Source organism: Schistocerca gregaria, chromosome 2 (assembly GCF_023897955.1).
Source record: "Schistocerca gregaria isolate iqSchGreg1 chromosome 2, iqSchGreg1.2, whole genome shotgun sequence".
Taxonomy (NCBI): domain Eukaryota; kingdom Metazoa; phylum Arthropoda; class Insecta; order Orthoptera; family Acrididae; genus Schistocerca; species Schistocerca gregaria.
Window position 1 is genome coordinate 1,045,003,829 of NC_064921.1, and position 26,162 is coordinate 1,045,029,990.

At 43.5% G+C, this 26,162-nt stretch overlaps 1 protein-coding gene across 3 annotated transcripts in view; it reads right to left on the bottom strand.

Annotated features, from left to right (window-relative positions):
• Positions 1 to 24,744, bottom strand: part of LOC126335564 (sodium-independent sulfate anion transporter-like) — a 125,263-nt gene extending 100,519 nt beyond the window's left edge. For all 3 annotated transcript variants that reach the window (XM_049998988.1, XM_049998989.1, XM_049998990.1), the window contains exon 1: positions 24,650 to 24,744. The gene's annotated coding sequence lies outside the window, so the exon portion shown is untranslated. The remainder of the gene's footprint in view (positions 1 to 24,649) is intronic.
• Positions 24,745 to 26,162: the final 1,418 nt, after the last annotated feature.

Here is a 26,162-nt window from a genome sequence, read left to right on the forward strand (position 1 = left end):
ATTATTATTTTAGTTGTCATGTCACTCGGCTGAAGAGCGGTGGATTGTGCATCTGACAGCCCTCCCCTGCCCATATGGGGCAGGGGAATGAAATCACAATAAATAAGAAAAAAAAAGAAGCCAACCAAGCATAGTTACCAATTGTGCACAGGCAGGGTAACGACTCCAGTGAGCGACCAAATGGGTATAAAAATCTGTTTATTTATGTAAGTTTGACTAATTGCTTGTAGATTACATACATGATTACTTACTAACATTATAACTTCACAATGTAAATTGCCCAGAAGATGACCCCATCGCAGTTTGAAACCGGTTGGAGGCAAAATAAATAATACAATTGTAACTGTCATTTGAATAATTGATTACAAGTAAATTAATCGCTCTTTATCTCCATACAGCTATGCTGTCTAAAAAAATTACAACAGAAACGGTAATGTCTGAGAGTATTCTAGTTTTATCCACTAAATAATATTAAAAACATGCCTTCAGTCCCATTTAAAATTGTACAAACGATAATTTTGTAATTCTGACGTAGGTCTTGGTGGACGCTATAAGAATGACGTCGCAAGTCACCATAATGAAAGAAGCTGCCTCACGTGAAACTGGGCAGTTAAGGGTTATCTTGACAGAGTTTTTCAGTGATTTACAACCAAATTTGCTTTGTGTTGAATGACTATAAGCAAACATTATCAAAGTTTTTTGTTTGTTTTCCAGTCTTAAATATCACTTCATACATCAAATGAAGCAATGGACATGCAACCTGGACAAATCAACCATCGAAAGATACACTGTCCAATTATACCGACATGATCATCTATCAAAAGCCTCAATAACCAGCTTTTGCAACTCGGACTGCTGTGAGACGTGCAGGAAGAAATTCAGTGATGTTCTGGAAGGACTGACTTGGATGTGGAGCCATGACGGCTACAGTGCCGTCGGCAGCTGCGCTACGTTTCTCGGCTGAGTATCCAGGGCGCAAACAGGCCATAGAGGTGATCCCACTGGTTCTCGAGTGGGTTGAAATCCGGGGAGTTTCGTGGCCAGGGAGTACGAAAAACTCACCCTGTAGATGCCATTGTGCCAGGAAAACCAGTCTGCTTATACGAATGGACATGATCTCAAAGAATAGATGCATATTTGTGTTGATCCAGTGTGCTTTCCAGAATGACGAAATCACCCATGGAGCCGCGTGGGATTAGTCGAGCAGTCTACGGCGCTGCAGTCATGGGCTGTGCAGCTGGTCCCAGCGGAGGTTGGAGTCCTCCCTCGGGCATGGGTGTGTGTGTTTGTCCTTAGGATAATATAGGTTAAGTATTGTGTAATCTTAGGGACTGACGACCTTAGCAGTTAAGTTCCATAAGATTTCACACACATTTTTTTCACCCATGGAATGTCTCGAAAACATTCCCTAGATCAAAACTCAGTCCTTTGGTTCATCTGGGGAGGTCAGTCGCTCAACAGTTACACGTCTAATTGCTCGTACACATCCAACCAGCAGTCTTTCACCCCTGCCGTCTTGGGCTCTACGCGCTAGTTTTGGATAATGTCATTCTGACATGCAAGGTATACTCTAACCTCGACGGCACGCGAAGGGTTTACAAAGTTAGTCTTTTCGGAAATGCATCTACTCTTTGTCCGAAAGCCCATAATCATGGTGTCAGGTAATTCGCTCCGTTTCCGCATTACGGCAACGACTGCTCTGTTTTCTGTGGCCCTTTCGACGAGCTTTATATACGCTCCACTGCTGGTACTGCCATATGCCGTCTATCAGTGGTTATTGCTCCACGACGTCGAACATTGGCGGTGGTCACATTAATGCGAATGGAATGTTGCGGGCTTTCAAATAACTACGCACCCTCCGACTCAGTGTTGCATCATTAAAAGTTTTCTCTGGTTTCGCTGTCTGGGGGCCGGGATACGTAGTTGCCGCATTACAGGCCAAATACTGCTGAGTCTACAGTTTACGATCAGAATACACACTCGGCAATTGCGAATTATGAATGTAACACATAAATTTATAAATGAAATATTGCAATTAAATAAGATGTGCAGGTACTATCTTAACGACATTAAATGATAAGTGCAATAGTAGAAGTACATTAGACAATGCGTTCTATTCCTCCAAAACACTTATTGGTGTTGATGGTCCAGCAATTAAATAAAATATAACTTGAATAACAGGGAAACAGAAGATTCCTCCTTCGCGTAATTAGTTATGAACAACAACATAGCTCGTGAGATATTTACTTCTGAACGCATACTACGACTTCACTGCAAAAGGCCGGCCGGCGTGGCCGAGCGCTTCTAGGCTGTACAGTCTGGAACCGAGTGACCGCTACGGTCGCAGGTTCGAATCCTGCCTCGGGCATGGATATGTGTGATGTCCTTAGGTTAGTTAGGTTTAATTAGTTCTAAGTTGTAGGCGACTGATGATCTCAGCAGTTAAAAGTCCCATAGTGCTTAGAGCCATTTGAACCACTGCAGAAGCCACGGAAATCACAAAAGAGCACAAGGCCGCACTCCGAAATATTTCTATCTTCCGCGACCACGCGCAAACTGCTCCACTGTCCAAGTCTTTCCTTGTGTCCTCTCCGGAAACGATGCTCCCATCCAGTCTCCCCATTCACGAGTGCTGTGATTGGCTAGAGCGCTCGCGCCATGTCTTCAAACCAACGCACCCACACACGTATTGAAGCACATACGAAATACTGGATTTACATTTAAATACTTGACATTAAATAACTATTCCTACGGCTGGACCATAAACACGCTCTAATACACATTATTAAATACATAAACAATTAAATAAACATATATCAAAAGAAAAGAAACAAGAGGTAGGCCAGGAGCCTAATGTCTCTGTGCTATCTAACACACAGTAAATATTTAACCAATTCCTTCACGAATAGTTTATATAGGATATAAACAAAGACACAGATGAATAAATATATTTATAAGCATGCTGCTACCGTTTTTTCGTGTAACTGTGGAGTATACATGGCCTGACACGATCGACAGTAATCGGCCACTTTGACCTCCAATAACTCATGTACTATTTAAGTTACATGCCTGTAATTCATACCAATTTAGGTTTACACTAATAACTTTCTAAAGACATGGCGATCGACAAAATCGGATGAAGCGTTTATATTTTGGAAATTCGTTGCTTGGTGTTACTTGTATAATATGTTGTCAGATACTAAACTTTAAACTAATAAATATATTGAAAATATTATTACACCACCAGAATTGTCGTGCATATAATAGCAATATACATCTTTGTTTTTGAGGTATCGTGACGTGACACAGTTCCTGCGCTTGCTTGGTGACCCTGCGTACCACAGTCTCCTGTACGCAGTTTACTGCCAGGCTCACGGTAGTTCTGGCTGTTGGTAGTTAGAAATGGAGAAAAAGCTAATTGAAGCCGTACGTGTTTGCAAAGTTATGTATGATATAAGCCATCAAGATTACTTGAAAACGAAACTGAAAGCTGAGAAGTGGGAGGAAGTGGCCAAGGGAACGGTCATACGAAATGGTAAGTTGCATTGTAATTCGTTGTTAACATTCTACACTGACATTGTTAAAACTCTGTAGCAAATCATCGTGATGTTCTCCGTCTTGGTTAAATTTTTATATAAAAAGATGCCTAGGTTCCTTACAATATCATTCCTTACTAGCGTGTAGCCCTCCATATCTACCAGTGATAACGAAATAGATGGATTTAACCACGTCTTTGATATCAATATGGCAATTGAATTGCCACAGTGGATATATTGGTTCCCGTCAGATCACCGTAGTTAAGCGCTGTCGGGCGTGGCCGGCACTTGGATGGGTGACCATCCAGCCGCCATGCGCTGTTGCGCATTTTTCGGGGTGCACTCAGCCTCGTGACGCCAATTGAGGAGCTACTCGGCCGAATATTAGCGGCTCCGGTCAAATAAAACCATCATAACGACCGGGAGAGCGGTGTGCTGACCACACGCACCTCCTATCCGCATCCTCAACTGAGGATGACACGGCGGTCGGATGGTCCCGATGGGGCACTTTTGGCCTGAAGACGGAGTGCCTTTTGATATCAATATAGAATCGAAACTGTCGTCCGAGTACAATTCTGGTATATACACTCCTGGAAATTGAAATAAGAACACCGTGAATTCATTGTCCCAGGAAGGGGAAACTTTATTGACACATTCCTGTGGTCAGATACATCACATGATCACACTGACAGAACCACATGCACATAGACACAGGCAACAGAGCATGCACAATGTCGGCACTAGTACAGTGTATATCCACCTTTCGCAGCAATGCAGGCTGCTATTCTCCCATGGAGACGATCGTAGAGATGCTGGATGTAGTCCTGTGGAACGGCTTGCCATGCCATTTCCACCTGGCGCCTCAGTTGGACCAGCGTTCGTGCTGGACGTGCAGACCGCGTGAGACGACGCTTCATCCAGTCACAAACATGCTCAATGGGGGACAGATCCGGAGATCTTGCTGGCCAGGGTAGTTGACTTACACCTTCTAGAGCACGTTGGTGGCACGGGATACATGCGGACGTGCATTGTCCTGTTGGAACAGCAAGTTCCCTTGCCGGTCTAGGTATGGTAGAACGATGGGTTCGATGACGGTTTGGATGTACCGTGCACTATTCAGTGTCCCCTCGACGATCACCAGAGTTGTACGGCCAGTGTAGGAGATCGCTCCCCACTCCATGATGCCGGGTGTTGGCCCTGTGTGCCTCGGTCGTATGCAGTCCTGATTGTAGCGCTCACCTGCACGGCGCCAAACACGCATACGACCATCATTGGCACCAAGGCAGAAGCGACTCTCATCGCTGAAGACGACACGTCTCCATTCGTCCCTCCATTCACGCCTGTCGCGACACCACTGGAGGCGGGCTGCACGATGTTGGGGCGTGAGCGGAAGACGGCCTAACGGTGTGCGGGACCGTAGCCCAGCTTCATGGAGACGGTTGCGAATGGTCCTCGCCGATACCCCAGGAGCAACAGTGTCCCTAATATGCTGGGAAGTGGCGGTGCGGTCCCCTACGGCACTGCGTAGGATCCTACGGTCTTGGCGTGCATCTGTGCGTCGCTGCGGTCCGGTCCCAGGTCACGGGCACGTGCACCTTCCGCCGACCACTGGCGACAACATCGATGTACTGTGGAGACCTCACGCCCCACGTGTTGAGCAATTCGGCGGTACGTCCACCCGGCCTCCCGCATGCCCACTATACGCCCTCGCTCAAAGTCCGTCAACTGCACATACGGTTCACGTCCACGCTGTCGCGGCATGCTACCAGTATTAAAGACTGCGATGGAGCTCCGTATGCCACGGCAAACTGGCTGACACTGACGGCGGCGGTGCACAAATGCTGCGCATCTAGCGCCATTCGACGGCCAACACCGCTGTTCCTGGTGTGTCCGCTGTGCCGTGCGTGTGATCATTGCTTGTACAGCCCTCTCGCAGTGTCCGGAGCAAGTATGGTGGGTCTGACACACCGGTGTCAATGTGTTCTTTTTTCCATTTCCAGGAGTGTATATAGAGCTGTAGTATATGAATGTATACATATTTTATAGCGGGGATACATTGTAACGAAAAATCGTGAAAAATTACATGTATATAGGTTATATATAATATATTAAAGAAATAGGTACCTAAAATCCATCCTGTATTAGAATACAACGTTGTGTCAAAATTTCAAGCAATCAGTCAAGAGCTTTCGGAGGTTAGTGGCTATACACAAATCAACAGAACATTTTTATGTATAGACATATATGTTCATCATAATAGCTTACCTTAAAAACACAGCTAGTTTCTCCTTGGTTCCAATCGGCCTTGTAGCGTTGCATCCCTGTCTGTTAATTTCATTCTTGATAAGACCATGCACTTCTTGGAATTGACCACGGTTTAATCTAAAATAGTTCGTGAATTTTTAGTCATCAAATTCCTTAGTTAAAGCGAATTCCCCAGGACTTAGTCTTCTTCTCATGTACGTTCTTTCTTCTGCTTTTTGTTTCATAAAGTGATAAAACACACCGTTTTGAACTCAAACTCAGATTCAGAATCCGATTCTGAACTTACATCTATTAACATAGCAGAAGTAGTCACCATCTCTGGACCCCAGTTTTGTGCTTAAACGCTAAAACGTAGGTTGACGTCAGCAAGTCATAGTGCAAAGAATCACACGTCAATCCAATACTGGATGAAAACATCTGGTAAGCAGCCATACCATTCGCAATAATCTCTTTGCTGTGAGGTACAGAAACCACCATTCAACACGAGTAGCACTTTCAGGCGCACATGTTGGCAAGAGCACAGAAATACGATCGCTGGACGCCCGAAGCGTGGAAAAAGGTCGCTTTGATTTATGAGTTGCAATACAAGTAGGTATGTGCGGATGATAATGTGAGATCGTCTGCTGTCGGCGATACAGGAACCTACTGTCTCATCATTGATATCGGGTAGATCGTCTAAAGCAAGTGACACTTCCAGCAACTAAATGGACCACCTCGTTGTTCCCTCATTGTGTCAACAGGTTTTGAAGAATTCTGTGTTGACATGAGAGTGCTTTTGTTGCTCAGCCGTTCGCCTAACGCCCCTCCTACTGACCGCTTCCGGGATGGCATCGAGGCAGATGCGCACCTTGCACCCTTTTAAGGACGATCTTCGTGTGTGGTGGATGTCGACTGAGCGTGGAGCCCATACTAGGACGCGTCACCCCCACTCCTGCTCAGAAATGTCTAGTTTTTAAAAGACAACATAGTCGCCATTGACTCCATAAAATGTTTATTATTACGACTGCAATTTCGGCCTTATGGCCATTTTCAAGTAACACTGCAAAAGTCACATTCTACACTCCTGGAAATTGAAATAAGAACACCGTGAATTCATTGTCCAAGGAAGGGGAAACTTTATTGACACATTCCTGTGGTCAGATACATCACATGATCACACTGACAGAACCACAGGCACATAGACACAGGCAACAGAGCATGCACAATGTCGGCACTAGTACAGTGTATATCCACCTTTCGCAGCAATGCAGGCTGCTATTCTCCCATGGAGACGATCGTAGAGATGCTGGATGTAGTCCTGTGGAACGGCTTGCCACGCCATTTCCACCTGGCGCCTCAGTTGGACCAGCGTTCGTGCTGGACGTGCAGACCGCGTGAGACGACGCTTCATCCAGTCCCAAACATGCTCAATGGGGGACAGATCCGGAGATCTTGCTGGCCAGGGTAGTTGACTTACACCTTCTAGAGCACGTTGGGTGGCACGGGATACATGCGGACGTGCATTGTCCTGTTGGAACAGCAAGTTCCCTTGCTGGTCTAGGAATGGTAGAACGATGGGTTCGATGACGGTTTGGATGTACCGTGCACTATTCAGTGTCCCCTCGACGATCACCAGAGGTGTACGGCCAGTGTAGGAGATCGCTCCTCACACCATGATGCCGGGTGTTGGCCCTGTGTGCCTCGGTCGTATGCAGTCCTGATTGTGGCGCTCACCTGCACGACGCCAAACACGCATACGACCATCATTGGCACCAAGGCAGAAGCGACTCTCATCGCTCAAGACGACACGTCTCCATTCGTCCCTCCATTCACGCCTGTCGCGACACCACTGGAGGCGGACTGCACGATGTTGGGGTTTGAGCGGAAGACGGCCTAACGGTGTGCGGGACCGTAGCCCAGCTTCATGGAGACGGTTGTGAATGGTCCTCGCCGATACCCCAGGAGCAACAGTGTCCCTAATTTGCTGGGAAGTGGCGGTGCGGTCCCCTACGGCACTGCGTAGGATCCTACGGTCTTGGCGTGCATCCGTGCGTCGCTGCGGTCCGGTCCCAGGTCACGGGCACGTGCACCTTCCGCCGACCACTGGCGACAACATCGATGTACTGTGGAGACCTCACGCCCCACGTGTTGAGCAATTCGGCGGTACGTCCACCCGGCCTCCCGCATGCCCACTATACGCCCTCGCTCAAAGTCCGTCAACTGCACATACGGTTCACGTCCACGCTGTCGCGGCATGCTACCAGTGTTATAGACTGCGATGGAGCTCCGTATGCCACGGCAAACTGGCTGACACTGACGGCGGCGGTGTTCAAATGCTGTGTCCGCTGTGCCGTGCGTGTGATCATTGCTTGTACAGCCCTCTCGCAGTGTCCAGAGCAAGTATGGTGGGTCTGACACACCGGTGTCAATGTGTTCTTTTTTCCATTTCCAGGAGTGTATCACAATATATGACTATCTCACATGTCATCGTCAAAATGTAGTCTTTTGACTGCGAGAGTCCGACAAGTTCCGAGGAGTACAACACTTAATACATCGTAATATGTTGTTAAATAAGTACTGAACTGTCAATGTTTCCATCGTTCTAATAATCTATCACATGTACTCATGTCAGATAGTCTTATATTCTGACAGAATGTAACTTTTGCAGTGTTACTTGAAAATGGCAATAAGGCCGAAATTGCAATCGTAATAATAAATATTTTATACAGTCAACAGAGACTATGATGTCTTTTAAGAGACAGAATGTAACTTTTGCAGTGTTACTTGAAAATGGGCATAAGGCCGAAATTGCAATCGTAATAACAAATATCTTTTTTTTAGTGATAGATTATTAGAAAGATGGTAACATTGACACTTCAGTACATATTTAACAACATATTACGATGTATTAAGTGTTGTACTCATCGGAGCTTGTGGGACTCTCACAGTCAAAAGACTGCATTTTGACAACGACATGTCAACGGTCCCGACGTACCCTCCAAACCCACCTTCACCAGTTCACCACTTGGTGTAACCAGTGGTTCCTCTGTCTCAACCCCTCCAAAATCCAGGCAATCATCATAGGCTACACCACCCGCTACTTTCGCCTCCATGGTTTCTACCTCACCCTTTATGGTCGTCCCATCCAGCTTACCCCCACCCTGAGATACCTCGGCCTCACCCTCGACCGACACCTCACCTGGACCCCTCATCTCCAGACCGTCCAGCAGAAAGCCCATTCCCACCTCCAGCTCCTGAAACTCCTGTCTGGCTGGACATGGGAATTGCATCCTTCTACCATCCTCCACACCTACAAATCCCACATCTGTCCTATACACTGTTATGCCAGCGTTGCCTGGATCTCTGCCCCCACCCGCTTTTACAAGGCCCTCCAAATCCTTGAACACCATGTGCTCCGCCCTGCCTTCCGTATCTGCCTTCCTTCCCCCACACAGCCCCTGTATGAACTGATCCCCTTCCCCCACCTCCTCCTGTTCCTCCAACCTCTCTGCATCCTTTACATTGTCCGCAGGCTTGATCCCCCCCACCCTCTGGTTTCCTCCTTCCTCTCCACCCCCCGCCTGTTTCCGCGCCTCTATCGCTGTATCCCTCCCTCTCTCCACCTCCACACCCTCCATCTCCTTCATCAGGGCAATTTCCAACGCCTCCCCCTCCTGGATGACGAACTTCGCCGTGACATCTACCGTTCCTTCCAACTATAACCTGGCCGTGCCCCCCCCCCCCTCCCCAGGGCCCCGTTTTCCTCTCCCCTCCTTCTCCCAGAGCGGATTTTCCTCCTCCACCCCCCCTGAGGCCCTGCACCTCATACTTGCCTCTTTCCTTCCCACATCCCTCCCTACCTGGCCCTCTTCAGCGCGCCCCCCGCTCATCTCCCCCTCTCTTCCCCTCGCTCCCTTCTTTCGGTTTCCCTCACATTCTTGCGCCTGACAGATCGTCCGTTTTGATCATCGTCAGTGTGCCACATCAGTGTTGTGTTTAGTGCTGTTTCTCCTGTGCGTCAAGAGGTGTGATTTTAATTGTGTACTGCCTTGAGGTTCGCCGTCAGTGTTTGTTCTGTGCTACGGCATCTGTCGATACCTTTTATACTCCAGTCATACTGTGCCTTGTGTTCTTTTAATTGTCGCAGTGTGTGGCTTTTTGTGTGTGCTACTTTTAAACAGGTTTTTATCTCCATTTTACAGTCACCCCGTTTTTTGTCTATTGCCTTCCATGATGTTCCCCCTTTTGTATATCTATGTTCACCATATTCTCTCCTTTGTATATTTTTCACTGTCTTCTAATGTTTGTTCTATGTCTTTCGGCTGAAGAGCAGCGCATATGCTGCTGCCAGCCCACCCTGATGGGGAATTGAAGTACAATAAAGAAAAAAAAAAAACAACGACATGTCAGATAGTCTTATATTGTTGTGTTACTTGAAAATGGCCATAAGTCCGAAATTGCAGCCGTAATAATTAATATTTTATACAGTCAACTTCGACTATAATGTCTTTTAAGAAATATTATATGACTATGAATCCCAACCCAGAGAAGTTAATCAAACGTTTGGTTCGTTTGCTCGTAAGTGTTTTGTTCACGTGGTATGATTCGTACAATGAGTTTTGCTGCTGTTATTGCTGACGGCTACAACAGTCGGAACTAGAGTAGATGAATGGCCGTGACATATCCTGTAACCGAGTGTACAAACTATTTCTCTTCAATGATGTATTAAAACACATTAAATACATCAGTACGTAAGAGCACCCACGTCCTCCAAGATGCAGATACATTGTTCGCATCGAAAATATGCTTAAAGATTCCAGAATTGATTTTCCCTCTGCAGTGGAGTGTGCACTGATTTGGAACATCGTGACAGATTAAAACTGTATATGGTATCCGGACTCAAAACCCTGGAACCTTTATTGTTTGACCAACAAATGCACTATTCGGGCAAGACTCACAAACACCCCCACCGCCACCTACTCAATCACATCATTGCTTCTGTCAGTACATCTTCGGAAAACGAGAGATATACAGCTGGTCCATTGATCGTGACCGGGCCAAATATCTCACGAAATAAGCGTCAAACGAAAAAACTACAAAGAAACTCGTCTAGCTTGAAGGGGGAAAACAGACGGCGCTATGGTTGGCCCGCTGGATCGCGCTGCCATAGGTCAAACGGATATCAAATGCGATTTTTAAAATAGGAAGCCCCATTTCTTATTACATATTCGTGTAGTACGTAAAGAAATATGAATGTTTTAGTTGGACCACTTTTTTCGCTTTGTGATAGATAACGCTGTGATGGTCACAAACATATCGCTCACAATTTTAGACGAACAGTTGATAACTGGTAGGTTTTTTTAAATTAAAATACAGAACGTAGGTACGTTTTAACATTTTATTTCGGTTGTTCCAATGTGATACATGTACCTTTGTGAACCTACCCTTTCTGAGAGCGCATGCTTTTACAGCGTGATTACCTGTAAATACCGCATTAATGCAATAAATGCTCAGAATTATGTCCGTCAATCTCAATGTCTTTGGCAATACGTGTAATGACATTCCTCTCAACAGCGAGGAGTACGCCTTCCGTAATGTTCGCACATGCATTGACAATGCGCTGACGCATGTTTTCGGGCATTGTCGGTGGATCACGATGCCAAACATCCTTCAACGTTCCCCACGGAAAGATATCCTGGGACGTCAGATCCGGTCAACGCACGGGCCATGGTATGGTGCTTCGACGACCAATCTACCTGTCATGAAATGTGCTATTCAATACAGCTTCAACCGCAAGCGTGCTATGTGCCGGACATCTATAATATTGGAAGTACATCGCCATTCTGTCATACAGTGAAACATCTTGTAGTAAGATCGGTAGAATATTACGTAGGAAATAAGCATACATGGCACCATTTAGATTGACATCGATAAAATGGTGGCCAATTATACTTCCTCTCATAATGCCGCACCATACATTAACCCTCCAAGGTTTCTGATTGTCCACTTGTCGCAGCCATCGTGGATTTTCCGTTGCCCAATAGCGCATATTATGCCGGTTTACGTTACCGCTGTTGGTGAATGACGTTTCGTCGCTAAATAGAACGCGTGCAAAAAATCTGTCATCGTCCCGTAATCTCTTGTGCCCAGTGGCAGAACTGTACACGACGTTCAAAGTCGTCGCCATGTAGTTCCTGGTGCACAGAAATATGGTATGGGTGCAATCGATGATGAAGTAGCATTCTCAACACCGACGTTTTTTAGGTTCCCGATTCTCGCGCAATTAGTCTGCTACTGATGTGCGGATTAGCCGCGACAACAGCTGAAACACCTAGTTGGGCATCATCATTTGTTGCAGGTCGACGTTTCACATGTGGCTGAACACTTCCACGTAACTATCTGGCGAACTGTCGGGACACTTGGATGATGTCGTCCAGGATACCGAGCAGCATACGTAGCACATGCCCGTTGGGCGTTTTGATCACAATAGCCATACATCAACACGATAGCCGTACTACACGAATATGTCATAAAAATGGGGGTTCCTACTTAAAAAATCGCAGTTGATATCCGTTTGACCTATGGCAGCGCCATCTAGCGGGTCAACCATAGAGTCATCTGGTTTTCCCCCTTGAAGGTAGTCGTGTTTCATTTGTTCGTTGCGATGCTTATTTCGTGAGACATTCGGTCCGGTCACTATCAATGGACCATCCTATATACTGCAGGAAGTAAAGCTGTGTGGGTGTAGGGGATGGCGGGTCTAGGGAGGGGGTTGCCGAGGAGGGGGGGGGGGGGGGACCTTGAGTCGCGCCTGAATAGCGCAATCGGTTGGGCATTTGTTGAAGAAAAGCAAAGGTTCCTGGTTTTAGTCTCAGTACCACAAAGTTTTAATCTGGGTAGGAAGTTTCGTGCTTGGTTGTTGTTCATGAAACGTTAATTTCATACACCTGTGAAACGTATACGAATATCTGGAATACTCTGATGCGTGGTGAGTGAGTGATGTCTGCATGTGGAGGAATTCGAGTTTACAAATAATTGCGATCAAACAATTTTACGCTCTAGCGGAGTACATAATGCGTTTAAAAATTGTTGCAAAAGAAATCAGTATTATCAAAAAATAGCTTTGGAATCTAACTTTCAGACGTTTGTAATTACCATTTGAAGGGTGACAGAACGACTTGGATTTAAGAGTTAGCTCTTCGTGATGTTCACGAAGTGGGATATGTTCTGAGTCATCATCTCTTATTAGATGAACTGTGCCAGTCACATATTCAACACTTACTGAATTTGATCATAAACAGAAAACAGTTGTATATGTGACTCACTAATTTTATTAAACTACAGAGAAACACGAGAACGGCAATAACTCGGAATCTCTGAAAGCTCCAAAATCTATCAAACGCAGACTGACGCTATCTGTACGTAGCTGTTTGTAAATCTTTCAGTCGTAACAACTATCACCATTAGTTCAGTAGTTGTACAAATATCCTATCAAACACCACAATTACATTTTTTTAAAGAAATGAGCGAAATTTACGTTGTGCATTCGTCCCCTTCTATATTCTTCATTTTAATTTCCTCTAGAATCTATATAATGATTTTGGTTTGGTTTTATTACACTGATTTACTACATCAACTTTTCATTAAAAACAAAGTCATGTTGTTCTTGGAAATGGCTTTGTCCATTGTATGAGTTACCAATAGTGTTGTTTTCCTTGTTCTCTCTTCAATCACCAACACTGATGCTTTGTCTATTTTATCTTACAAAAGAGTTTCGTACAAAAGGGACTACCAAATACACACAGTGGGAATCTACATTACAGAAGTCTCCGATGACGGAAAGCTTTAAACGACCGTTAATTTGCGGAACATCGACAGGGCACTGTGGGAGAATGGTGAGTCAGTGACCCTCTCAGTTGGCCACCTCACTCTGTGTCAGCTTGTCACTTACTGTCCCTCGTTAAGCCAGTGCAAAAGCTTATCTACGCGCCGTCTCCTGAGATATATACGGGGAAATCAGTTGCATCATCAGTAAGCGCAATCTTCGTAGTTCAAAGCTGCGTTAATCCGTTGTAAACAAGTAACTGACGAAAAACGAAAGCCGCCTCATTAGCACGCAAGTTTTGCGCATTCAGATAAGTTATTTTGTGGCTAAACCTTTAAAGGAGGCTATGAAAGTAAATACCTTTACTGTAGTTACCTCGAGTAATCAGCTAATTACCTGTTATTATTATTCAAGAAGAATATAATAATTCCAATCCCAAAGAAAGCAGGTGTTGACAGATGTGAAAATTACCGAACTATCAGTTTCATAAGCCACGGCCGCAAAAGACTAACACGAATTCTTTACAGACGAATGGAAAAACTAGTAGAAGCCGACCTCGGGGAAGATCAGTTTGGATTCCGCAGAAGTATTGGAACACGTGAAGCAATACTGCCCCTACTACTTATCTTAGAAAATAGATTAAGGAAAGGCAAATCTACGTTTCTAGCATTTGTAGACTTAGAGAAAGCTTTTGAAAATGTTGACTGGAATACTCTCCTTCAAATTCTGAAGGTGGCAGCGGTAAAATACATGGAGCGAAAGGCTATTTACAATTTGTACAGAAACCAGTTATAAGAATCGAGGGGCATGAAAGGGATGCAGTGGTTGGGAAGGGAGTGAGACTAGGTTGTACCCTATCCCCGATGTTATTCACTCTGTATATTGAACAAACAGTAAAGGAAACAAAAGAAAAATTCGGAGTAGGAATTAAAATTCATGGAGAAGAAATAAAAACTTTGAGGTTCGCCGATGACATTGTAATTCTGTCAGAGGCAGCAAAGGACTTGGAAGAGCATCTGTACGGAATGGACAGCGTCTTGAAAGGAGGATATAAAATGAACATCAACAAAAGCAAAACTAGGATAATGGAATATAGTCGAATTAAATCGGGTGATGCTGAGGGAATTAGATTAAGAAATGAGACATTTAAAGTAGTAAAGGAGTTTTGGTATTTGGGGAGCAAAATAACTGATGATGGTCGAAGTAGAGAAGATATAAAATGTAGACTGACAAAGGCAAGGAAAGCGTTTCTGAAGAAGAGAAATTTGTTAACATCGAGTATAGATTTAAGTGTCAGGAAGTCGTTTCTGAAAGTATTTGTATGGAGTGTAGCCATGTATGGAAGTGAAACGTGGACGATAAATAGTTTGGACAAGAACCTTTCGAAATGTGGTGCTACAGATCCAAAAGGATGTAAAACTGTAACTGTCCATGCAATGCCTAGTGGACTACTGTGTGCACATGGAGCTAAATTCGTCTAGTCCCATCAAGGAAACGAAAAAAAAATCAATCACCAAACGCTGTCTTCAGGAGTCAGCTCTCGTTGTAGGACAGCGACCTCAAACCTCTTTTAGCCGTACGGGGTAACCACGTGGTCTAGGGTGTCTTGTCGTGGTTCAGCCGGCTCCCCCCGTTGGAGGTTCGACTCCTCTCCCGGGCATGGGTGTGTGTGTGTGTTGTCCTTAGTGTAAGCTAGTTTAAGTAGTGCGTAAGCTTACCAACCGATGACCTCAGCAGTTTGGTTCCATAGAACTTAACACAACTTTCAGACCTCCTTTGGACACCCTACAATAAAAACGTGAAGCACTAGTAGAAAGTGCGTATGCTGATGACTTCTGGCTGGTAGCCAAAGGTAACAGCAGACGACAACGAGAAACGAAAGAGACATGGGTCAGGGACGTGGCAGACCAAATAAACTTTCTATCACTGTTCAGAAATCTGCGTACACAATGTTAAAAGGCAGATTAAGCTACAGCCGAAAACCTATAACCCGAATTAATTATCCAGTCAGAAGCAGTTGTCTCACGTGTATCTACACTATAAGGAAAAAGGAAGACACACTACCATCGTGCCTCAGTTCGAAGCGGGACCGTCACTGAAGACAATTCTTCTCCAGTCTATGAGAGTCCAGGTGAAATATGATGGGTACGTTAAGAAATAATAACAACATCATCGAATTCTGTACAGTTTATTTCAAAAATGTTATGTAAAGCCATATGCTCCAAACAGTCACCTGGTTAATACTGATAAAGATGCAGAAATAGGTACAGAAAAGATGTAACAAAAATGTTGCTATGATTCATGAGACCTAAAAAACACTTTCTAATTACCGAAATAAACCAAACAGTTGTTTGGTCGCATAAACAGAGACTGTTGTGCAGCTTCAAAAATTTCGCATGGGTGTCACAGCATCGCTTTGTAAGCGTTTTAGTCACTATAGCACTTAGTTCACAGAACGATATTTTATTATTCCTCAGATTAGATATTCACCCAGTACGAGCCAACTGAAACGAACACTCAGTGACGAGGGAGAAAGTGAAACGATTGCACTCGTAGCATATGCACCACCTCTGATTTCTCTACGAGGGTGAGTCAAATGAAAACCTCAAATTCGTAGTAACACATCGAAATTTCGCGCCGTTATCCTTTCATTTGGTAAGCATGCTACAAACAGCGTGCAGAATGACCTGTCGGTGGCAGCATAGTGCAGATGCACACATACCGTCGCAGTATCGGTATAAAGATGGCCGCCCCACTTGCGACTTGCAGCAGGGAAGAACAGCGTTCTGTTATTCGGTTTCTGCGTAGTGAAGGTGTGAAACGTATTGAAACTCATCGACGAATCAAGGTTCAGTATGGTGATGCATGTTTGTCACAGCAGCAAGTCTACGAATGGAGTAGGAAGTTCGAAAATGGTGTGACTTCAGTGGTAGATGCTTCTCGTCCAGGTCAGGCACAACGAGTTGTGACTCCACAGGACATTGCACCAGTTGAAGCCAGACTGAAGGAAAACCGCCGAGTGACAGTGAATGACATTGCAGCACGTTTACAGTTCAGTCATGGATCAGCACACCACATTGTGCAAGATGTGCTCCAGTTTCACAAAGTGTCTGCAAGATGGGTGCCACGGCAGTTGACTCCTGAAATGAGAGAACGACGTGTTGATGCTTGTGAAGAACGTCTTCGGTGCTTTGTACAAGAAGGTGAGGGCTTCTTTGTAAATATCGTTACTGGGGACGAAACCTGGGTTAACTTCCACCAACCGGAAACGAAGAGAGCGAACAAGGAATGGCGCCATTCCCCATCACCAATGAAGTTTCGAACACAACCATCAGCAGGGAAAGTTATGCTGACTCTCTTTTGGGACGAAAAAGGCTTCATTTTGGACCATTACATGCCTAGATGGAACACCGTCACCAGTGCATCATACACAGATCCCCAAAAAATCATCTGCGGCCTGCAATCAAATCAAAGCGACGTGGATTGCTGTCAGCAGGTTCCTTTTGCAACATGACAACGCAAGGCCCTACACTGCCCGTACAGCAGTTGCAACAATCACAGACCTGCATTTTTAGTGTCCTCCTCATCGACCATACTAACCATACCTTGTCCCAAGTGATTTCCATATGTTTGGACCACTCAAAGACGCAATGGGAGGAAAGAAGTTCCGTTCTGATGTGGAGGTACGCCACGCGGTGCATGAGTGGTTGCGCGGACTACCAAACGAATTTTTTTTCTAAAGGAATTTATGCACTTGTAAGCGCTGGAGGACTTGCATTGAGCGTGATGGAGATTATGTTGAAAAGTGATACAGCTCTGTACCACTTCTGCACAATAAATAATATTTAAAAAAATATTTAAGCTTTTCATTTGACTCGCCCTCGTACAAGGCAGATATTAAATTTTCTGGATCTTGAGATTTTGGCATTTTACGTTTTTGGTTGTGTTTACAGTTATGTTTCTCATTGACGATACAGATATAAATTGACTGACATTACAGTTCGTAGCACTGCGGCGTCTTTCTCCCTCCCTCCCTCTCGCACCCCCCTCTCTCTCTCTCCCGCCCCCCTCTCTCCCTCCCTCTCGCCACCCCTCTCTCCCTCTCGCCCTCCCCCCCATCTCTCCCTCCCTCTCGCCCCCCCTCTCTCTCTCGCCTTACTAACGCGCGGCACACACACACACACACACACAGGCGCGCATACGCAACACTCAAGCACCAAAAATTTCTAGAAGTATTATTTATAAATCGAGACGAGTACTAATTCAGTTCCATTTTTTATTTGACGTGAACTGGACAGGCATGAATTTTCCTGGTGACCAGAAGCAAGACTCCCATAAACTGTCAAACCAAAATACAAATGTCGAAATACACGCTTTTATTTTCACTCACAACAGATACGAGGCTTCGTTATTTCAGATACTTCAGAGAAAAGTATTCTAGTTGGTAAATTCAATCCAGAACTATGTACCGGTCTCACACACAACGGCACACAACGGAAGTAATGAAGTATAACAAGATGGAAAGTGGGGAAACAATATTTGTCTCCTGATCGAAATTTATTCCTTTACCATGATCATTTTCATTTGACATTTCATGTGCAAGTATTTCGTAATTATAATTTTAGATACAACCATCCTTTCCTACGTCACGACCTTACGGATACGAGCAAAGAGACCTTTCGTGATGTGGTGGTGTCGTTCTTTAAAGATCATTATAATTAACTAGATTTAAATATATAAAATATAAAACCAGACTGAAAACACTAGTCGAGGAAAAACCGAAAAAACAGATGTATAAAAACGAGTGCGACAAACGATTACACGGGAAGCAAATAACAATAGTATTACATTACTTATGCCTCTTCTTAGAACGTATTCATTCCAGAATCAGCAATGTTACCAGTTAGCTGTGTATGTTGCTTCCATTTCTTTTTCGAGACCTGAGAACGCTAGCAGTAACCAGCACGTGCCATGAGATAATTCTGCATATGTTACCAAAAGACTGCAAATGTAGTATGTTATCGTGGAAGAAAACCGGGAAACGGAAGGATTCTAAAACTACGGTCTGAATACAGCTTTAATTTACCGCAGAAATGAGTACTGACAGTTGTGGAAATTTATAATTTGTTTTAAATACGTAACCCTTCAGCTAAACTCTCTACTTTTGTCACAAACAAAAGGTTTTCGTAAGAGCTCAGCAGCAGTGAACGCTATAAAGCATCACCATGTACAATAACTTGGGGAGGATCTGATTTTCTATTAACGATGGCTTTTGGGGTGAGAAGAAATGTAGAGTAGTCTTGTGCTTCAGATTACTTAAAAAAGCGTGTGATAAATAACCTACGTGAGTAAAGATGAATGAAAATTTTCTATACAGTCGCTTAGTTTTCATAGTGGCAGTGAAACGGAGGATGGGACAGATGACAGTAGAATACTGAATTCAGTCTTTTCAGATGGTTTCACTGTAGGAGGTCGCCACACAAATGTCGAAATTACAAGTAACTGATTGTAGTATATAGAATCAACTACGCTCAACAGGTAAAAATCAACAGGACCTGAAGAATTACTTCTGTGATCCTATTCAGACTGTGTGAATCAGTTCGTTCCTCTTGCAGCAGAAGTTCATAGCACACCAGAAAGAAGCGTTTTAAGCTGAAGGGGGAAAATGCGCATGTCAGTCCCATTTGCCCAACAACATAAAGTATTTGGCAGGTAGCAGATCAAGTTTGGAATCTAGCTTAAAATCATTGCTTTTGGACAACTTCTTTTACTCCATGGACGTTTCTGTTTCAGAAATGGTAAAACAAATTGTACCTCTAAATGTAGTTGCATGTACAGAACTAAATATATCTTGTTGTTTGAATTGTTCAACATCATATCGATAAAATAATCGGGAAAATGATCTACGGAACATAACTAAAACTGAAACTGAAACCTGTACAAATACCATTGTCGGATTCTATGGTTATTTTCATCTGTATCTGAATTGCCTTAGGGTTACCTAGAAGAAAGTTTCAGCTATCTGGCACCATTTATGCGGAGTCTAGAAATTTCACTACGTTATATTATTCTCACTATACACTTTAAACAGGATAACATTATCTACAGTGATATTCTCGTTGCCTGTATTTGCAATTAAGTGTTTGTCACAACGAGTGCATAAAAAGGGGGATACGTCGGATGTCAACAAATATCGCCCAATCTCTCTTCTCACAGCTCTATCAAAAATTTTTGAGACAGTAATGTATTCAAGAGTAGCCTCCCATATTTGTAAAAATAAAGTACTAACAAAATGTCAGTTTGGTTTTCAGAAAGGCTTTTCAACAGAAAATGCTATATACGCTTTCACTGATTAAATATTAAATGCTGTGAATAACTGGACATCACCCATTGGTATTTTTTGTGTAAATCATGGAATTCTTTTAGATAAGCTAAATCACTATGGTTTGAGGTGGCAGTGCACAAATGGTTTAATTTATACTTAACTGGAAGAATGCAGAAAGTTGAAACAAGTGATTCATGTAATGTTAAAACAACAGATGATTCCTCAAACTGGGGGGCTATCAAGTATGGGGTCCCACAGGGTTCGGTCTTGGGTCCTTTGCTGTTCTTGATTTACATTAATGACTTACCATTCCACATTGATGAAGATGCAAAAGTTAGTTCTTTTTGCTGATGATACAAGTATAGCAATAACATCCAAAAACCAAGAATTAAGTTATGTAATTGCAAATGATGTTTTTCACAAAATTATTAAGTGGTTCTCAGCAAACGGACTCTCTTTAAATTTTGATAAAACACAGTATATACAGTTCCGTACAGTAAATGGCACAACTCCAGTAATAAATATAGACTTTGAACAGAAGTCTGTAGCTAAGGTAAAATTTTCAATATTTTTAGGTGTGGCCATTGATGAGAGGTTAAACTGGAAGCAACACATTGATGGTCTGGTGAAACGTCTGAGTTCAGCTACGTATGCTATTAGGGTTATTGCAAATTTTGGTGATAAGAATCTCAGTAAATTAGCTTACTATGCCTACTTTCATTCACTGCTTTCGTATGGCATCATATTCTGGGGTAATTCATCGTTGAGTAGAAAAGTATTCATTGCTCAAAAACGTGTAATCAGAATAATTGCTGGAGCCCACCCACAGTCATCCTGCAGACATCTATTTAAGGATCTAGGGATCCTCACAGTACCCTCATAGTATATATATATTCACTTATGAAATTTGTTGTTATTAATCCTACCCAGTTCAAAAGTAATAGCAGTGTGCATAGCTACAACACCAGGAGAAAGGATGATCTTCACTATGCAAGGTTAAATCTGACTTTGGCACACAAAGGGCTAAATTATGTTGCCACAAAAGTCTTTGGTCACCTACCAAACAACATCAAAAGCCTGACAGATAGTCAACCAACATTTAAAAATAAATTAAAAGAGTTTGTAGATGTCAACTCCTTCTACTCACTGGCTGAATTTTTAGATATAAATTAAGGGAGGAGAAGGGAAAGAAAACTAGCTTAAACATTGGTATCATGCAATATTTTGTGTAATGTAATATCTTGTGCAGACATCTTTTATTAACCTGACACTTTCCACATCATTACGAAGTGTCGTATTCATGATCTATGGAACAAGTATTAATCTAATGTAATCTAATCTAATCGAGTATTTGTTTTTCAGAAATATGTTACAATGTCTTTCTTTATGAGAGAATAAAAAGGAACAACGTGCAATACCACAACTATTTTCGACGTTATGGACCGCTGTTTCTTCTTTTCAACATTCGTTTGAGCGTTATTTTGTGGATATTGATTACCACACTTGTTCCATATTGCAAACAAAATCGCAAGATAAATGGCTGTCGCGTCTGCCACCGGGCCACGCTTTTTCTGTCCCACAGTATTTCCTTGAGTCAACTGAAGTACATCGTCATGTGTTGCGTGCTTGTTACTGTTGGAAAAGTAGCAGATGCTGCGTTGTCGGATAGTTGCCCCGTTTTTTTGTTATTTTCTTTATTGTTATTTTAAAGCCTGTGCAGGATAAACACTGAAATACACAACGTGGTCCAGCGGCTGACTCGAGAGCGATACAATACGCGCCGGAAAAGCCTAAAAAGTCACATCAAATGGCAATGTTTGAAAGCTGGGCTATCGTAATTATAAATCTCGGAGCAAGCTGTCAGTGTAACACTAAAAGAAATTAGTAGTGAGTAAAAGAGAGAAACAGTGAGCTGCTAAGCCATTGACGAAAGTCAAGCTATTGCACAATACACCTTTCTAGCGCCTAGAGCGAACTTGGAAGACAGGGAAGAGACACTGAAGTCCATCACTGAAGGAACTCCGATTGTCATTTCATGTGCACGTTCTGATCACCTAGTGTAAGGCACTTTCTGTTGTCTGTTGGTTATGTCTGACGGAGAACTATTAATATTTAATATTCCGTCGACTATGTCATTACGAACGGAATACAAGCTTGAAGATGAACGAGGAAGGAAATCTGCAGTGTCATTTTAAAGGAATTTTCATCAGACAGTTGATTAATACTACTTGTTAATGTATTCGATTAATTTCCTTTTGAGAATGATTATCTAATAATTTTTGAGTCCACTTTTGATTTTTTTCCAAGTGTCTTACTTTTTCTTTTGTCGAGGAGGACAACCTAAAAGGATTCTTTACGTACAGTTGTGACTCAAACCCGAAATACACACATACAGACAAAATTTCGCGGTTCTAAATCATACTGACAGGTGAGGAATAGTGGACAATATAATTGCAATTAAACATGGAGGAAATAACAGTGCTTTTATACGAAGCCTAACGTCAGCTCTGCTATAACGTTACCGAAACTAACGGGGCATTACGATGTCACGAAGTAATCTGAGAAAAGGAATCCAAAGAAGGGCGTAGTCTTACAAGCTCATTTAAAAATGAGTAAATAAAATAAACAAAAAAAAACAGGATTAAATTTTTTGAGAGAGTATATGAAACCTCCCCTTAGAAATATTTATGAATTACTGTGCTGGTAAACCCCTTACGCTATTTGATTTTCAAACAGCTGAGTAAAACTGAACGTACTCAGATCATCACTAAACTGACACGCAATATTTTTAACACAACGCAATCTGACTTTCAATAATCCCTACAAAAAGAATGGCCCTAACAATAACCTATACCTTTCATAAATCACTTAACGCACAAAAATCTTCGTTATTCGAACTGCTGCAAAACAGCGAGTGCCACTACTGCCAGCTAAATAAAAGATTCTAACTACTGAAGGCACTAACTACTGAAAGGCATAGCTAGCAAATGAAAGATTTTGATAGAGAACAAACAATGCATTTACTTCAATAACATTCAAAAGTCGTCATATCGGTTCATGATATACAGTATTACAAATTTACTCTTTCTGATGGACACACGTCCAAATCGTCCGCTCTCAAAATTCTGCCATCTCTCTCACCCATCCACCACTGCTGGCGGGTCTAGTGATGGGGAGCTCGTGAATGAGTCGTTCAAATGGACGCTTCATTCCAATGAAGTGTGAACTAATCACTGAATTTCAATGAACTGGTACTTCAAACTCTTCACAGACAGCACACTCCACACTTTTTTCTAGTTCGTTCACTCACTCTCTTCCCCTCTCCCTCTCCCACTACATCGGCGCTACGTCACTCATTCTCCCTTCACTTCAGTCCTCCCTCTACTGTCTGTCGATGAATCGCGCGGTGTTTGTGGAAAACGATAGGTTTGCGAGGGGTTGGGGTGGTGAGGGGCGAGGGGAAAGCAGCGTCATTTGCTTCCTGCAGTGGTGACATCATTACCCGTGACTATTTGTGCAGTTAAACTTCGCGTCTACGGGTAGCCTACTGTTGGCAGCGCTTGCAGACGAATGAATATTAAAGATACAAACGAAGAAGCTGGCTGTGTGAGCACGCAGAGCCAACACGAAAATAAAAGGTTTGTTAATAACACTGAAGGAGGGATTTTACCTGAAATCGTACCAATGACTACAGGTGACAGCTTACGTTTTGAATCTGGAGGGTTATTATTCTCAACAAAAATAAAATCTACAGGAAAACTTCTGAATAATTACTTAACGTAGGTATATAGTCTTTGTGACTGTGGTAAACATTCTCATTCTATTTTGGTTCAAATGGCTCTGAGCACTATGGGGCTTAACATCTGAGGTCATCAGTCCCCTAGAACTTAAAACTACTTAAACCTAACTAACTAAGGACAACACACACATCCATGACCGAGGCAGGATTCGGACCTGAGACCGTAGCAGTCGCGCGGTTCCGGACTGAAGCGCCTAGAACCGCATTCTATTTTGGATTAAATTTTAAAAGGAACATAAAATTGGACTGCATTTCGTTAGTAGTCCTAGTTTTCAGTCCATGAATACAACAAATAATGTTTCATTTGGCAGATAAAGATTTTTTGGGCGCTTCATGAGAAAATGTCGAGCAAGATTAAATGTAATACTTTCTTTATATGTGACAGGCTTCTCTGTTTATCTTTCCTTTGTTCCCTTCGACCATGCTCTATTTAACTCAGACGCTATAAGAGCGCAAAAACGTTGCGTGCACGTTACTGCACAGTTCGACCATCTGTTGGAATAATTGTGAAGTAGCGAAGCGAGCGTAGCCGCGTCTAGGCGGCGAACTGGACAACCTCGCCAGGCTTCTGCACTTCCTGAATGAACTACTTCATTTGAACGCTTCACGGCAAAGAGTGAAATGTATGAAGTAGTTCATGGGAATTAACGAGTTCGACCCGTCTCTAGGCGGCCCACCTCCAACTGCGCAACGCTACGCGCTGTTCACATCCAATTGCACAACACTACAATAGCAAATATTCCAACAATGGCAACCAGCCACAGACTTCACACAGCACAGTCAGTGATTTTCATATAGAGCGCTGCGTGGCGTTACCAACATAAAAACCTAAACAGCCTACTTACAAGTAAAACAAAAATAGTTTACAGAAAGATTTTGGACAAGACACAAGAAACAGATGCAATGCCGCCATTACTCACCTCGACTGTACCGTTGGATGTGCGCTGCGCTATGCGGTGTGCGCGCTGCCGCTTCTGCAGGCTGGCTGTGACCGGGTTGGAGTCCCTGTCCCGTGTGAGGCGGCAGCTGCCCCAGTGCCGCCACCTTATAATGCGAGCCGGCCGCCACTGACGTCGCAGCGGAGCTCCCAGGTATTACCTCCAGCACTGGTCACCGGTTGCAAAGTCCACCGCCACGGCGCTCTGGTGGGTGGCGTCAAACCTTCGTGTTTAATCAGGAGAGCCGATTGTCATGGATTATCTCTACTTGCTGGCTGCTCGGCCCAGTAGCAGATGATGACAGGACAGCACTTGCGTCAGCTGACGCCGTAATTTTTCCTTATTATTCTCGTTTCCAAAATGACTGTTGCACAACATTGTGGTTTTCGGCCAAAATCAGCATTTCCTTCTGATCCTCCGTGAGCGACAATCAGCAAGCGTCCTGCCGTATTTCTTCTACATCGTCATCAATACTCCGCAAGCCACCTGACGGTGTGTGGCGGAGGGTACCTTGAATACTTCTATCGGTTCTCCCTTCTATTCCAGTCTCGTATTGTTCGTGGAAAGAAAGATTGTCTATATGCCTCTGTGTGGCCTCTAATCTCTCTAATTTTATCCTCACGGTCTCTTCGCGAGATATACGAAGGAGGGAACAACATACTGCTTGACTCCTTGGTGAAGCTATGTTCTCGAAACTTCAACATAGGCCGTACCGAGCTACTGAGTGTCTCTCCTACAGAGTCTTCCACTGGAGTTTACCTATCATCTCCTTAACGCTTTCGCGATTACTAAATGATCCTGTAACGAAGCGCGCTGCTCTCCGTTGGATCTTCTCTATCTCTTCTATCAACCCTATTTGGTACGGATCCCACACCAGTGAGAAGTATTCAAGCAGTGGACGAACAAGTGCACTGTAACCTACTACCTTTGTTTTCGGATTGCATTTCCTTAGCATTCTAATGATGAATATATATTGTAAATAGCAACGGTCCTACGACACTCCTCTGCGGCACGCCTGAAATCACTCTTACTTCGGAAGACTTTTTTTCCATTGGGAATGATATGCTACATTCTGTTATCTAGGAACTCTTTAATCCAATCACACAATTGGTCTGATAGTCCATATGCTCTTACTTTGTTCATTAAACGACCGTGGGGAACTGTATCAAACGAACATTACATCTACCTGAGACCCCGTGTCTATGGCCCTCTGAGTCTCGTGAACGAATAGCGCGAGCTGGGTTTGACACGATCGTCTTTTGCGAAACCCATGCTGATTCATACAGAGTACATTTCTAGTCTCCAGAAAACTCATTATACTCGAACATAATACGTGTTCCAAAATTCTACAACTGATCGACGTTAGAGATATAAGTCTATAGTTATGCACATCTGTTCGACGTCCCTTCTTGAAAGCGGTGATGACCTGTGCCCTTTTCCAATCTTTTGAAACGCTACGCTCTTCTAAGGACCTACGCTACACCGCTGCAAGAAG